Source organism: Sinohyriopsis cumingii, chromosome 3 (genome assembly GCF_028554795.1).
Source record: "Sinohyriopsis cumingii isolate HCF-2022 chromosome 3, ASM2855479v2, whole genome shotgun sequence".
NCBI lineage: Eukaryota > Metazoa > Mollusca > Bivalvia > Unionida > Unionidae > Sinohyriopsis > Sinohyriopsis cumingii.
This window is the reverse complement of record NC_142963.1, coordinates 139,999,301-140,017,072: the sequence shown is the minus strand read 5'-3', so window position 1 is coordinate 140,017,072 and position 17,772 is coordinate 139,999,301. Positions and strand designations below refer to the sequence as shown.

General features: G+C 36.1%; 1 pseudogene; it reads right to left on the bottom strand.

Annotated features, from left to right (window-relative positions):
- LOC149803957 (hepatocyte growth factor receptor-like) overlaps positions 1-17,481 on the bottom strand; it is a 55,982-nt pseudogene extending 38,501 nt beyond the window's left edge.
- Between the last annotated feature and the right edge of the window lie 291 nt (positions 17,482-17,772).

Genomic DNA, 17,772 nt, shown 5'->3' with positions numbered 1-17,772 from the left:
TTAGCTGCCTTAAACGTTTGCTATATTATTTTGTTTCACCTGATCCAATGCATTATGTTCAATTGCTATGCTCTCTTCACTCAATAAATTATATTGCACGGGTTCCCTCTGTTATTTCATAAAGTTGATCATATCAAATTGCTTATTTCTTATTCTTATAAATAGGCTCTATAATGTCAGCATGATGACTTTCACAGTATCAACTACAGTGACAGCTTAATCACTCCACTTTGGTTACAGCCTTAGATTGCAACTTATACAACAATCAATTTATATGTATCAAATTCATCTACCATAAGCTACTCACATTTAAGTACCGGGGTGGATTGTCGTTGTGATTATCCGTTGACATGAAATATGTTCTGTTCCTTTATCTCAAGATGATTTATACTTTTTTTTACCAAAATGTCTAATGGATATAGCATGGTGTTTATTTGCTGTAGTATAATGAATATATAATAATGTTTTTTGCTATAGTGTAATGGGTATATCATGGTGTTTATTTGCTATAGTATAATGAATATAGCATCGTGTGTGTTTGCTATAGTATACTTTATATAGCATAGTGTTTGCAAGATACTTTGTGCAGATATTGACGGAAACTAAACACAGAGTGTCATCCCATAACATTGAATCGTTGGACCTTAATAGAAATGACGTATACAATGATACGTATCGCGGTGTGCTCATATATATCGTGTTATACCGCGGTACAAAATTTGCTCGTTGTAAACAACTCTACCATCAATTGTGATACAATATTTTCTAAAAGGCTACAGTGTTAAACATACTTGACATTACATTGACATCATCGTCATTCAGGACCAACTATATAGCACATTACACAACAGGTATTCTGGTTAAAAGTCCTTGATGATGCGACTTTCTATACAGGAGGAGTAGCAATAACAAGATTTGCAATCCGATTGAAATGATGGCAATATCTGGTGTATGCTTGACACCATTTAAATTTAGGACCAGTTAGAAAATTCAATATTAGTATAGCTTTCCAAATAAATAACAGTATTATTTATATCAGTGGATATCTCAGCACTACCATTTTCACTTAGAACCAAAAAAACTGAACATAAAGATGTGCGTTCATTTTTATCGCTATTATCCAAATAGTTTAGTACTAGCGTTAAAAGCGTTTGCCAATAAATTGTTGCATGTGACATGGCAGAGGAGAGCCAACATGTTTTCATATAATCCCTTCTGGTCTATAACCGGCAAAGTTAATGAACTGTTTACATTCAATGGACAGGTGTCACCATTTGGTACTCTAGACTTGTTCATTAATATTACTTACCCCTTCAAAATTTTTTTTACCATACCAGAGAACCACTTTTGGCTCCTGAATTGTGTCCAGTTGTGTGCCTGTCACATCAATCAAAGTTCCGCCTCTGTAATATACACACAAGCAGTAATTGGTACTCGTTTTATACACCTGCAGTAATTACAAATACAAGTTTAAGAGAAAATAACAATTCCATTATATGTACAGACATAAGGAGTAATGTGCATTATTGCCCAGTTTCAAAATTTATAAAACGTCAAATTAGGATTTAAGTTTTGTCACATATATTTCAAAATTGAGATAAAATCAACCGTAAACTCAAAACCCGTTCAATAAAACATGACATTCAGATTTGTATTTAATGATGACATCATACCTTAAAAACCTTCAATTTAATGTACATGCAATGTTTAGGTAGTTTTATGACCAATGAAATTTCATACCCATTAAATTTTGAAAGACGTGTATCCCATTTTCAATGTAAGAGGTATACTGCAGCATTCTTGACAATGGGTACAAATAATATGACAGTGTGTGACAACTCCCTTGATGTTAACGCTAACAATTAGCTACTTGTTAGGTAGCATTTATTTTTAGATTCCTAATGTATTGGACATATGCTGTCAAATGAAGCCGCTCCGGTGGCCAAATGGTTAGAGCGTCCGCCTCGGATGCAGGAGGTCGTGGGTTCAATCCCTGGCCGAGTCATAACAAAGACTTACAAAAATGGTACTAACATCTGCCTCGCTTGGCGCTCAGCATTATTAGGTTAGTGTCAGGACTGGTCGGCCTGGTGTCAGGATAATGTGACTGGGTGGGACATCATGCTACATGTCTGCAGCATGATGTCCCAGTGCTAGATATCACCATAAACCGACATTTCAGACATCGTAGCGATATGACTGAAATGTTTTTAAAGTTACGTTTAAAATCCAAATCAAAACAACACAAATGTCAAATTAAAACAAATTTAAAGAAAAACATCACCTCTACACGAATAAGAATAATTTAATGGAGGTGTTTTTGATAATAATGGCTTGTTAAAAAATTAATTAGTATTTAATTAGATACCTTGATCGGGAATGAAGTGTATAATTTGTTTGTTGCAATAATTCATGTAATCACATTTGTGCGTTAGATGGGTCAATATTTGGACAAGGGAATTTAACATAGAACGTACGTTGTATCGGGGAAATTCTGGGTCACTTGTGACATTCTGGGACATGGAATGTCTCATATAATTTATATTGTCCATTGACCGCCTTTTCAACTGAGGAAAAATTGCAATGCTAACATTGTCATCTACAACCCAGCATGCTTCTCAAGAATCCAACCATCACCCTTACTATCCAGCAACACTTTCTGATTACAATGCAACACACCAACTATACTATTCAGCTACTGCATTTCGATCACGATCGAAATGTACACCCTACAATCCAACGCCCGCTCTTTATTAAAATTCAGATACACTCCCTAATATCCATCTACATTCACACACCGTACTATACAGAAACCGATATTCGATAACAACACATATACAAAATCTTACATTCACCTAAAATGCCAGGAGTGTTTATACCCAAAAGCTGTCCTGACATGCATACAAATTAACTATCACAAAAGAACGGTATGATGTAAAACAAGGAGATGAAAAAGGCATACACTCTCAAAAAGCATACTACACTGGATCACACACAAGGGTAGGAAGTGTTTGTAGACACGGCTAAACTTCTGCACACATACATTTATACTAGAAAGGATAAGGGATTTTTAGTTTATGTTTTGAGAAAGGCAAAGACATGCACAACACATATATCATACACGTACACCAGACCAATCACAACTTTTCGGCAAATATGATGAACATCTATCTTTTCTAGTGTCCGACCTAAAAGGGCCATTGCGGCTTAGTAATTGGTAAGGGCCATTGGCGTTTGGTAACAAAAAAAGTATCAACACATATACATATCTTCACTGTTCTACTCTCCAAACGTATTAGCACTGACAGTCCTTAAAACAATATTCTCTTCAGACATTCCTGATTTTCTACATTTACTCTACTTTTAAAGGTAGTCATGTTAGTAGCTCTGATGATGGTCCACGATTTTTTCACATGGGCCACATAGTCTAGGTTTAACAGCATGTTTGAGATAATGGTTGATGAGGCTAGTTTTACCCATATATTGTTTAGTTGTCTTGAGAACTGTGCATATCATAGAGGAATGCACTACAAGTTCCTGATTTAAGAAGGAAACATAGGAACGAATTCGAGAATTGGTTCCAACGATAGAGAGAAGCAGAAGAAACATTTGTTCAACAAGAGCGATAAAATAAACAAAGAATATTAGAAGAAAATAGGCGAAAACTTTGTATTGTGAAGAGAAGGCAGTGAAAATGAAACGGTAAGTTTGTTACAAAACATTTTGAAGGAGCTTAAATATTTTGGATAAAATATTAGTAATATTTAGCTCAACTGAATTATAATTGAACTCTGCATGCCAAGATTTCTAATCCTTCCGTCGCAATATCAACTCTCTCCATCACCGAGTTGCCAGCAACAGCAGTTACTACCACTACAGAAGCAGCATCAGAAGCAGCAGCACGCAGACTAGGACTTGGTTATAGAGAGGGAATAAGCCATTAATTCGGACGAAGTCAAGTCCATAGGTTGGCTATGATTCATGAAAACACCAATGTTACTTTCCGGCACACATATATCTCGTATAAAAGAGATTGTATTAAATGCTTGTAAATTCAATTATGCTGTTATCAATGGCAAAATGACAGTGCCTTAGATAACTGGAAGTCAACATTGACTCCCCAACATTGTCAACTTGCAGATATGTTCATGTTTAAAATGTTGTTAGTCTTTGCCAGGGGAGAGGGTTATGGTAAGGTTAAGTTAAACTAATCCATGTCTAACCATACCCAAACATTTTGGCTTTGAGTAAGAGAAGCCTCTTCTAATTATTAAAACATGTTAATTGTTTAAACACAATGGCTGCACGTCCCTTCTTATTGGTTAAATACATATTGTGTTTACACTATCTCTCACATGTATATCAATCTTAATCAAAATGGCCCCTTACAGGGCTACTCTCATCTCTAGAACGGGAAGATTCTAATAATTATTCACAAAATTTGTGTTTATGTATGTTTAAGTATGTATTGTTTTCGTCTTTGTCGTTACCCAACAAAAGCTTTAAAATCCTCTTCTATTACAAAATGTGTGTTCGTTGGCAAAAGTGTATGTTTATGTTAAATACAACATAACCACTCCCTCACCCTAGTGTAAACATGTATACATACCAAAAGTTGACAATTTTAACAACATATATTCCCTTGTTTTCCGAGTGACCCATCTGATTTCAATTTCTAAGGTAGTCTAGAGTGAAAGTAAATTCTAGTTAAATTCTCCTTGTCCCCTGAAGTACATTCCCATGTACACCTATGAACAATTTTAACATAAGTATTTCCACTTGTCCCTCATTGCGACCAAGAATATACACTTATTGGCTAATGTTAGTTATCATTGTCCACATACAACTATTACGATCCTGATGCCTGGTAGTTATGTTTTGGTTCTCCCATTAAAGTGTTATATAATGAAGAGGTTGCATTGGACATTAAATATAAGGCTATTTTAAGGATGCTCATGACAGCAAGAAAGGAAAAGAAAGAAGGAAAAATGGACAAAACGGTTGATGCTCATTACCTGACAATAGCTAATTTTGGTTTAATGTTGATAATGGTAGGGTCGGGGGTATAATTGTAAGTTAAGCCGCTTGTCACCGTCTGATTGTCGAACTGCACGATGAGTTTCTTCACCATCGTGTCATATGCTGTGCTGGTGACACATGTCAGCATTGTGCTATTGAAACTGAAATCAATTAATGCGCATATAGTTAAAACACAGTAAAAGTTGACCGAAACATTTCTTCAGATAAACGCTAGCCGGAAAGACAGGCATAAAGCAATAATTAATCAGAGTTTTGGAAGTTATTTTGAAATAGAAGGTCATTTTTTAAATTTAAAAAGCTGCTGCTTAAGTTGCGTTAGACCATATGTTGGACAACGAACGTCCGCTATATGACAAGAGAACCAATTGAAAACAACAACGATATCTTGAAGGGATTATTGATCTACTGGGGAAAAATAATGTCGATGAATTCAAGGCAAGACCATTTCTGCCTTTCAACGGCACAGTGTCGAAACGCTATCAGATATTCGTCAGCAATAGTAATACATTAACTGATCTGTTGAACATACTGGATTTCAGATTTGCATAATTTTTATTTAATAACAAGTAATTACATTAAAGATATTTTAATGAGAACAGGGTTTAGATAAAACAATGCATTTAGGGGAATAGAAAAACAACATTTCTAAGACTCCCATCATGACATCCATATTTAATGAATGAATGGCACCAGTTTATTTAAAAACAACTAGACATGATAACACGTCAGTTGGTCAAATCCCCAAGTTGATATACCATCAATATCGTAGAAACAGATATAATACTGTTCTTACAATGGTACAGTGATGGCTATATGTAGGGTCAGTTTGCCTGTGTACCGGTCACCATGTATAGTCTGTCCTGTGTTGAAAAATGTTGTTAAACGTACAACAATATTTAAGATCCATTAGCTATCATTAAACAATTTCTGGTGAATACATACTTTCATATGACCAGTCATCTAGGAGAAGTATTGATAATAAGATTTTCAAGATGGTGGGACCATAATGAGGGTCAAATCGGTGCCATTGTCATTTACTCCCAACTGAACAGAATAACAAGTCTTTCATTGGAAAGACCGCAAGAACTATTGATTCACGACGGACTGGACATTATAATAAATCTTCTTGTGAAGAAAAAAAAATTGTGTTATGATAATTTTTTATGATGGCTTTTGTGGCCAGATTGGATGTCAGATTAGCACCATTTTTTATTTAGGAACAACCACACATAACAACACATCTTTTAGTAAAAATCTTATGCTGACACATATATGACCATCTATTTAGTAGACGTTACAATAACACAAATTTCAATAGATCTGTTTTGGTGGCCCATAATAAATATCTGAGTTTCACCATTTTTTGTTAGAACCAACTACACAATGGCATGAATGTGTATGTAACGGTTCACGGTAATATTTGGGTTTATAACCAATAAAGTTTCAAAACAAAGTTGTGCAGCAAATCATGGGTTTTGAAGTTGGTACCCAACCTGCTTGTTCGTCTAGTTCGACGTTTCATTCAACATCAGCACATACACACCTTATATAAATGGATCTGTCTGGGCCATGTAAGAAAGTGATGCATAAGTGTAGATGGAATGGGCACCATCAGAAAACCACCAATGTCTGTTATAATAATCAAATGTGATCTCTCCGCACTTGAGCTTAAGAAAAAGGTAATTATAGTTTGCAAAAATTGACCGTATTGACACAGCAGGTAGCATGCTGGACTCACAACGGAAAGGGTACAAGTTAGAACTCTACCATCGGATCACCCTGGATCCGTTACCATGCTGTGTCCTTGGGCTATGTACTTTACTCCAATTGCCTCGGCACTAGATAACCTATATAAGTTTTCTGTTCTGTAAAGCACCTAACCTAAATTTGAACAAACATAACTAATAAAGGCAAAAGCATTCCAGTCGAAATGTGACTAGGAGCAAGGGGTGAAAGCTGGATGTGACATAGGGGAGATGGGTATGGGTGGGGTCCGGGTTGTGCTTTTTACCTTTTGACTTCACAACTGTGATTCCCAATCAAGATTCTTCTATTGGTTCCTGCATTCATATCATTCCCATTGAGGGTCAAAAGAGTCCCTCCTGACTTAGGACCTCGGGAGGGGTTGATCGTATCAAGGACAGGATTCTGAAATAAGAATTTTGGCAGATTGATATTGGCATGTCAAATGTATTTATAAGCGAAACGGTCTAGATTGATAACGGAATGTCAGAACAAGGGATGTTGTTTTCAATGATTTCTGTCTGAAAAGGTTCAAAGTTGCCTCAAACCAAAACAATGTTGCCAAGGCCCTTATTTGGAGCCCATGATCTGAGTATTGTTGAAAAGGTGTAACCGTGACAGAATGTCAAATGTTTGAGGCTTTCTAATCATTCATTCCAAGTATGAACAAAATCTATCAATGTGTTTAGAGTATATATAGAAATTTAAAACTAACGAATGAATTAACAAAGTTTCTATAACAAAGATTGACTTGCAAGGTGAATATGTCATAATATTAATCATGTGTCATGAGAAGTAAAAGGAGAAAATATTAATAAATTTGGAAACAATTATCTAGTGGCTTTTTATTCCAAAACTGTCATGCAAAATATATAAGACAGTAATCTCCAGAGATATCAATCCTACAGAATAAACCTGAATGCCTGATCCTCTACTGGCTGAAAAGAATTTCTTTCCACAACGTTCAATGGTTTAACTGTTTTGTGTTGAAACCACCTTTGCTATTCTTCAACGAGGAGAGTATATTCAAATAAGTTGCTGTGGTGGAGTTACTGGATGGAAACTTGGTGCCATTTTCATCTAGAACCAACATATCATCATATAGGTCTCCTGATGAAAACCTTATATTAATAAGACTTTTCATTTTGGAGGATAAATGATCACAAGACTTTGAAGATGGATATCACGGTGATCCGGTTCAAGATCAGATTGACAATATTTATATTTAGTAACAACTAGACATACACACATGATTCTTGGTGAAAGCACAATGATAATATGACACACTGTATAGGAGAAATTGCGAGTTGCAACAAAGTTTACAGACAACCACTGTGGCAACCATATTAGAAATCAAATTGACCCCATGGTCGTTTAGGATCAAGCAGGCAAAATACGCCTCTTAGTGAAATCCAAATATTGATCTGAGAATCCGGTCAGAAGAACAATAACAATATTTTAAAGAAGGACAATGTGAAGGCCACGTTCAAATTCTGAGCTGTATTATTTTCATTTAGGGGCAAACAGACCATGGAACGAATGTGTACATAATATTTGATGGCGATCATCCAAGTAGTTTCAGGGGAACAATGATGAAAACTGATAGCATATTCGTGGTAACAGACGGACCAGGACAATTTACAACATATCATCCCAGAAACTCTTTTGGTCCATAGCACAGTGACCTAAACCTCTAAACCTCTGCGTAGCAGAGAAATAATATATGCGTAGAACACACTCTGATCCCCTGGAATGGTGTGGAAAGATATATTAAATATGTGGTTATAAGGTGCACTTTTTTCTATTTTGAGAGGATACAAACCCTTAATGAAAATGCAAGTTTTAGACATTATTTGCTTTTACTTTTACCCTTCATTATCAACATAACTTTAAAGGAAAACCATAACCTCCAATAATAATATATGAACAGTAGTGACACAAGCACACATGACACCGTATCAACAGGAAGCAAAACGTGAAACAAATGGATGACAATATCAAAGTTATCAATAATGACAAGAGCCTAGTCATTTTTTATTAGAAAATTCATAAAAGTAATCTTCTACATTTATACGTAACAAATTGTTTAAAGCTGAAAACAAGCAAAAACGTTGGAGTGTTGAAATCGAGCCACTTCCATGAGTCTCTTAAGAAAATAAATTTATGTTTTATATTGTTTGTTTCTTCCTGTATATGTTTGTCCATCGCAATCTATCTGTATGTTGGTCCGACACCACGGGCATAACACATCATATCAAAATTACGTCATACCAATACAATTAGAATCAAAATTTCATGTCGATATTAAAGCCAATGGCCTGAACTCCAAGTATGAGGTATGGCATCCCCACTTTGAAACTAGTATCCTAAACAAGTCATGAAGTGTGATCGGACTCCTATACCGAATATGTGATTTTACAATAACCAGTCATATTAAATAACGATTAACTATCAATTTCTCAGCTAAATCATTTGTATCTTGTAGTTCGATCTATAAGGAAGTTTCAAAGCTGTGCAATTTTTGTGAATCTTGTTGTCATTGTTAAATATATGTTTCGAAAACAACACCTATTCTGTCCTTAATTTGCCCAAATAACCAGATAAACCAAATGATTGTTGTTAATTATATAATTGCGCTGGTTGTGACTTGCACTGTTATGTCATGGAAGTAGTAAAAAGAGAAATGCATAATTGAATAAAGGAAATTATGATATGATATGCGCTTGACAGATTATTCTTTCTATACGTAGTATTCAGCATGACACATATGTGGCTTATTTTAGTTGTATATACACACACACTGTAACGAGCTGTTGAAAAGAAGTAGATCACTCTTCAAGCCCACAAATCCCATCTCTCATGGAACCAAATACCAATCCATCTGCACAACTCCAGATATGTTCTTCCTTAAATAAACACTTCTGTGTAAGTTGCTTTATTATATGAGCAATAGTTTTTCAGTATGTAGCAAACCCAATGGCATCCTATATATTGATACGCATAACAACACGGAAACAATGAACATAGTTTCATGAAGAGGATGAGAATGTTCAAAAGATTCTTTTTCTAAATTACCTGATTGTGTTATAGGTTTATGGTCTTAAACTAACAGAAAAGATTGAAAACGAATATGTTTTGTGCAATTCAAGATACAATGTATTTTCCAAAGAAAATAATTTAAAACGGACTTACATTATTGTGAATTATACACCAAACAGTCCTAACAGTTATATTAAAATCCAAAGGTACGTCATTCTCCGAAATAATTTTAGTGGTATTCCGAATTAGATCCGATTTTGTATGCTCAGATGTATCAGTGACCTAGAATAGAGTTGATGTTCTAACAGTCTTGATGTATCATGATGATATAATGCAAATTGCTCTTGAATGAAGCCATCATAATTCCAAAATAGTGAATGATTCACACATTTTATATTAAACCGTGTAAATGCAGTAAATAACTTAAAAAAAACAAGTCATCTCACATTAAGAACTGAACACAGCTAAAAGAGTGATTCCATATATTAAATATTAAGACAGGAATTAATAATTTATATTTACTTACTTTATACACAACGAAGACACAATAATCACACAGAGATGAGGGTCATTTTCATATCAAATTCTTTATAGAAACATTCTAAGATGTAATCAAGGTCAGGTCTCTTACTAACGATTTAGTAAAGAAAATACAAAACGTCTGGTACACTAGGATTTTTGCAGGGGATACCAATGTCCTGAACGCAGATTAAAATAAATGTGTTTACCTGCAAAAAATAATAATCTTAATATCTAATCTACAAATACAAAAGATAGCTATGTAGTATGCTGCTTGCAAAAAATATTAGTCATGTAGGCCCAACCCCTTTCCACAATTATAGACAAAGGTGAAACAATACAAATTAAAAATACATGACAGATAGTCAAGTCTGTATTTTGCGCGGTAACGATATAACATACTGTCATGACTTCCAGTATATAGACCTACTTTGTATAAATGAAAATGTGATGTTTCAAATAGAAATGGTACAATGTTTCAATATTTTTTTTTACATTTTTTTTCACAGGATGATCACGACCAGACATTTTAGAAACAAGTTTCGTGTATCGTTGTTTTCATTTTGTTATGAGGTCAAGCTCTAGAAGTAATATATAAATAATGATACAATACGTAGCATGTAACAATCTTCGTGTATCAATATTGTAGGTACAGGATGAAAAGATTTTCACATAAAACAATCACATTTTCGGCATCTGACGACAAGGTGACATATTGTATATCTGTAGCAATGAGTTGAAAGCATTGTCCTAGTCAAATCTGTTTCTTCCAGACTACATACTTAATCATAATACCATAGGATAACTACTACTACGTCGCAAATCCAGCAATCAAAAGATACTATTTAAGCTAAAGGGAGCTAAAAGTTGTTTGTCCACCCATGTGGCGGTCGGGTACGGTTATCTCCTCTAAGATATAATACTTGGCGGCAAATCTTAAGAAACATCAGTTACTACTGGAGCGGAAGGCTTGTTCTCTATATATGGAAATGACGCAAGGCTGGAAAGTTGTAGGTGTATTATAATTGGGTAAGGATTCTCGAAGACACATATTGTACTAGGAAATATTATTTATTCTTCAAAAAAGGTTATCCAATCATAATACCTTAGGAGAATATGCATGAAATAGAGGGAGGTATATCCGCTTACCCTGGATATACCATCTCCGGCGCCCTAGTGCATGTGAGACACCTTCCAGGTAATATGACTGGAGGGGACTCCATCGACGAGCGGATTCAAATAGGGAAACAGTTTCCCTCGCAAATCGAGCAGAAGTCGTAAGGCCTCGTTTTAAGCAGCTATCGATCGACCTGAAAGGGTGACCTTTTGAGCTGCGGATATAGGTCCTACGAGAAAAAATTGGACACTCTGGGATACTAGATCTCGAAGATAAAAGCTAGAGGAAACGCACACACGGAGAGGTTCCTAATGAAACACTTATCTATAAAATACGTCAAGGGCATACAAATACACAAGACTATCTGAGAAAGCTGCTTGAGCAGTGTATACTTGAACATCCGAATGATGATCTTAAACTCAGATTCATGGTGATTGTAAAATATCTTACCCTGGTGAAATGTGATGCAGAATTCTTTCAGAAATCTGTGACAGAAGGAATAATTCACAGGGGTTATGTTAGAGTAGTAAGAGGAGCAGTGGAATTTTGTGATCATTTGAAGATCACCGAGTACCAACTGATCATGTTCAAACTACCCGGGTTGGATATCGATAAATTTCAGCGGTATCTCAATAATATGCCTGATTAATATTTTCCAAAGATTGGTCTCGAATGGGGGAAAATAAGAGGCCCTCCAGATATTCTCCGACGTAACAACGATCCAGCAGGTGGTGGTTGTCATGTATCACCGGGCATTGTCAATATCTGTGCCCAGCAGGGATATGATCTTTACAGCTTTTCTCCAGATGTCCTGCAGGGTGATTTGATAATGTCAATGCCAACTGTTTATTTACGATGCCGTAAACCTTTGCTGCCATTGATACGTTTTCGTCTAACCGACCCTGACGCTAATTTATTGAACATGTGCGGTGAAGAATCAACTGTTAGTTTATATGTACGTGACAGGCCGTAACGGCCCATCGTGAAAAAAATATCACATTCCATCGATATTAAAAAAGTATCGACAAAATATGTAACATATCAGTTTTTTGCAGCTTTCTTTGGGTACCGGAGTTATTCCATCTTAGCGGGTTCAGATTCGGCAATCCTAACGGATTCCAGCACAATTTGTCTAAGGTGTCTCGCACGCGCACTTACATACGCTCGAGTTTCATATTGTCGAAGCAGCACTGATGGCATTTTCGGAATGGCGCTTGCCAGTTTAGCAAATTTAGCTCTCTAATGTTGTTTGTGTCAATCCGCCAACGTCAATTCCAATTTGCGATGAAGTAATTGGATAAATCTATACCCTGCCGCTATTGTATATCTTCCCTCTTCACGTCGCTGCTGTATCATCTCAAAATCATCATTAATGTTTACAAATCAAGTTGAGCCGCGATATCATCTTGCTGTAATTAATTATTTTCAGAGATAGTGTCATTCATATTTTCCTGGTTCATTATACAACAAATTTATTTCTACAATAAAATATTGTATCAAGACCAATTTGATAGCGTGTTGCTGGATAGTGTATATTTATTCTGACGAATCCATGTGGGGTTCTCTGAGCATATACAAAGTTTCTGAACGTATTTATGTCCATGTCGCTGGAACACCATGTCTGATGAATATTTCGCAGTGTATGTGTGTCAACACCGTTAAAAGTAACAAAAACGTTGCCGTTATCTCTGATGACTTTGAGGGATTTGAGTGTACCGCTGTGTAATATAAATGCGATCTGTATTTGTATGCCTGCCTCGTGAAATTATTCTAGTCAAATGTGTCTGTTTGTCAAGTATGACATCATCGTAAACCACTATATTATTTATATACCCTTTAAGATTCTCGATGGACGGCGCGTCATCGTTGTCAGTGATAAAATCAATACCATCATATTCAGCCGCTGCAATTTTATTAAATTCCTCAAGAACATTATAGCATCGTTGGTCATCTGCGGATGGTGCCACTAAATAAAGTTTGTACCATTGGAGTCACCTCATTATCAGGTTGAATAACAACGGATGTTAGACTTGACGAAAAAGATCAACCAAAACCAGGCAAATTTCCGGTAACTGCGATTAATCTGCAACAAAGACATATCGCGGACTCAAAGTTAATTCATACGTTGAAGTCGATATAGAATATAAACATTAGAAAATCACTCGCCATCTGGGTAATTAGATTGGCGATGAGTGGTAAACTAGGGATAGGTTCAGGGCAATTAATTGTCCAACACCTACATAATGGAGTCGATTTGTTATAGTTCAAGAGGTTGCAATAGAGGTACAACAGCGATTAGCAAACTGGGCGATGCAGCAGGTGTGACACGTACAGCTGCGGAAAATTGGTTGCCACAACAGGCAATATGGCAAATTCACCTACCAAAACAATTCAGCATGGACGGTTTTATGTCCGCAAGCCAAAAAAGTTTATTAGGTAGATATTTTGTTTTTACCACCCGATGTCATTGACACATCATGCAAACGGCGCACATACAAATACGTCTTGACTGTCATAGCCGTTGCAAGTAGATATAATCAAGCATAGCCGCTATCGACTCAAACAGCAACTGAAGTCTTAGCAGCATTTTAATGAATTTATCAACTTGAAAGCCTGCGATGGCCACAGATGTTGCAGGTTGACCCTCGGTTAGGTAACATTGCTCATGCAATAAAATAAGTCTTGGACACGCCACTCTACATCGTGATCAGACAATCGTTGTGCTATTTAATAAAACACTTGCACAACGATTATTTTAACAACAGTACACGCCAAAATTTCTGAGCAACGACATATCTCGTGAATGGGTTGCGAGACTACCTCACATGTTGGCGGCGTTAAACAAGGATGTCGCTAGAGGCAATTTCGGCAGAACAAGAGCAGTGCAGTAGTGTGACAGTCAGCTATATATATTAGTCTGATGAACTTGAGGGTAGTGCAGCTAGAGCAACTGATCCAGTCTGGAGTGTAACCACACATACAATTTCAATCGTGGTGAAATCTACATACAAGATTCAATAGCTTCTCCAGACGGATTTGTCCGTGAACAATTACAAGTAATTCCTGAAGATACCCAATTCCCACCAAGTTTGATCCGGCGTCGGAGACTCTAGCGAGGGTGCAACGAAGTGCCTCGATCTCTGTTACATTTAAGACATGTCAGAGCGACATTTATGCGCGTGTGACTGAGACTAATATCACTTCTGTCCACGGTAAATTGTCGTACGTCCATGAAAAAATAGTGCCACAACATTACTGTGTTCATATTGTGGTATTAAGAGTGGGAGAAGATAAGCAATGATCCGTCTGTTGGAAAATAGTCATAGAAACGAAAATCCAACATCGAAACCTTGGCATCGGTCAGTATGTCTGTTGAGATAAAGTGAACTTGGTTATTCGTCTGCTCCGTGCTTCGCTGTTCCCCAGTAGGCATCAAGTCCTACCCCGAGGATGCAAGGTCGTGAGAGTAGTAAAACAGGCTGAGCATGTTGGCGGTGACCTCTATGCTGGAGCTCATTCAGTGTGTGTCAAGCTTCGTATCTGATAGGTAAGTTGATTTTCTTACATTGTCCGCCAGAAATTTCATACTGAAGAAAGGCCAGCATACAGACTTAGGACGTGTTTATTCAGAGCTGCGTGTTGTGCGTTTTTCCCTTAGTTATAATCGCTAAGACAAATTGAGAAAAACGTATAAAACGTAAGCCCGGCACTTGTCTTGTGGAACGCAATGTCCGTGCAAAGATAAATCTTAAACAGTTGACGCAGAAATTGATAACAGAAAGTAAATGAAGCATACTGGTAAAATATAATGTTAATACCACCTTTAAAGTGAATTATACATATGTTGGCCTGCGCAAGTAATGCAGTGTAGGCACAGAGCTATATCAAGTAATGGTTACCTGTCATAAAAGTGAATACTTTCTGAAGAGAAGGTCAAGGACGGTGTGTACCGGAAGACTAATTGAAGCTTGGCGTTCCAAGGCTAAGCAAGCAAAAATTATGTAAGGAGTTCCTGAAGGACATACAGACCTGCACACATATAAACATCGCAGCCTGTCATGTGAGGTTGCATAGGCCAACCCTACAAATGACTAAGTACTCCTGAAATATGATAGAATGCTTATGCAGATAATCGTGATTCAAGTATCGGCTACAGAGACATGGATACGCGAGACGCTACGGAGTAAACCATGTATATAAATATTGCCTGTAATTGTCCGACTAGAGCGGAGGAATTATATAAATGTACAGAAATGTCTATATTACAAACAAAATGCTTCTCTTAAGAGGAATAGAGGCACCATTATAGATACAAAGTAAATGCGACAATATCCAACATTACTTGCAGGCAAAATGCCCACAGAGCGCCTGCACAAGTAAAATTATTGAAGCTGGATTCCTGACTCTGAGTAAACGTTGGTATGGAAACTCACCAATATGTAACCGTAAGTAAAGGCATCACACATATATTCGGAGTTTTTATAAGTTTTATATATTTGCACCTACATAAAGCAATTGTGAGTTAGTAGCAGTTCTCCTAAGGTATGACGATTAGGAAACGTATCTGAAGAACAAATTAAAAAATATCCATGCTAATATTACATCTAACGGGAAAATCCCCAATTGTTAAGTATTGTATGAAGTACCTCCCATTCCAGACTAGTGCCATCTTTATGATAATAAGTGGTCAGATTTCTATAGTAATATGGAATTGCATATAAAACTTACCACATAGGAAAATGTAACATTATTGGCCGTGGCATTATACTGGCTGTTGATTGTGACAACTAATTTGCCAATACCAGTGATGGAACTTGCTCCAGTGACACACACAATCCTGAAATGTACAAGACTTAAACAATTCTTACAATTAAAACTTTAGTCATTTAATGTTGTCACGTACAAAAAAAAAAATGGTGAAAGCGTTGACATAGTTAAGGTAAATGTCTCAAGTGCTTAAGCTATTGGGTTGAGATTTTTAAAGTATGGGGGAGAAGTGGGTTAAGTTACGGAGCAAAAGGTGGCTAAGTCACAAGGCAGAGATGGTTAAGATATAGGGTTGATAGTGTTACGGTACAGTTAAGGTGGTATTGGTTTAGGGCCGATATAAAAATATAGCATCAGTAGCAATAGACGGAAATGGGACTACCAGTTTAATGTTCACAGCGGTCATAGCTACACCTATAGAAGGACTTATAAACTGAGGTAAATATCTTGTCGTCTGTATATTTTATTTATATTGGTGTCTCTCATTGATTATATGCTATATCTATCTTTCTATCTATCTATCTATATAACTATATATCTATCTATCTATGTAACTATGTATCCATCTATCTATTATCTATCTATCTCTCCCTCTATATATAAATATATATATATATATATATATATATATATATATATATATATATTCGAATTTATTTGGAACACGAACGAAATTTAATTGAAGCTATACATATTTGGACCTCTGATGCAACTTATTGGACTACTTGTGATTCAAATCACAGTACTGTAAGTTCATTCTAAAGTTTCACATTGTATTCTATGGAAAACGAATAATTTGTTAAAGTTTACAAAACGTGTTGGTTTTCGCTCTTTTATGTGACTAAGTTTAAGACAATAGAGTAGTACTATACTGAAAATGTCAGTAATAGGATCAACGGGGATAAGTTCTGACTACAAATGATGTTCAGATCTTGAAATATATTTTGGACATAGGTAACAACATATAGAGGCAATTTATATTCTCAATTGTCATTTATATGTAGTGAAGATAGATCAAACATTTGTCAGTGTCATTGAATTTTATCCATGATGTACTACTGTTCAGCATGTTATTGACCCTGAAAATGAATTTGATTTTTTAACGATACTTACTGTTCCTGGGCAATATGCAGATCTTTATCAGGAGTGCACTGGACCTGGATACGATTTTCAATACAGACAATAATATTGATGTGATCAACACTATTCCCAAGGTTAATTCCTTTGATAGTGAGATAGGTACCTCCATCCATTGGCCCTGAAGTGGGTTTGATCTGAAACGTGATTGGTTTTCTTAGATATATGCCTTGTTCTGCATAAATTAACTGATACATTTTGAGCTCGACAAGAATTGTGTTTCCTTAAAGACAAGTTTTTATTTTAAAGCAATTGTTATGGGATATTACTGCTCTGGTGATGCTTTGTTACACCAACTTGAGTTTGTAGATAACTTTCACTTTGGCAAACATGTGACTACAGAAATTGAAGTTAATTATTGTAGTATCTCTAGTTTTATATCAGCAAACATACGACCATAGGATGTAATG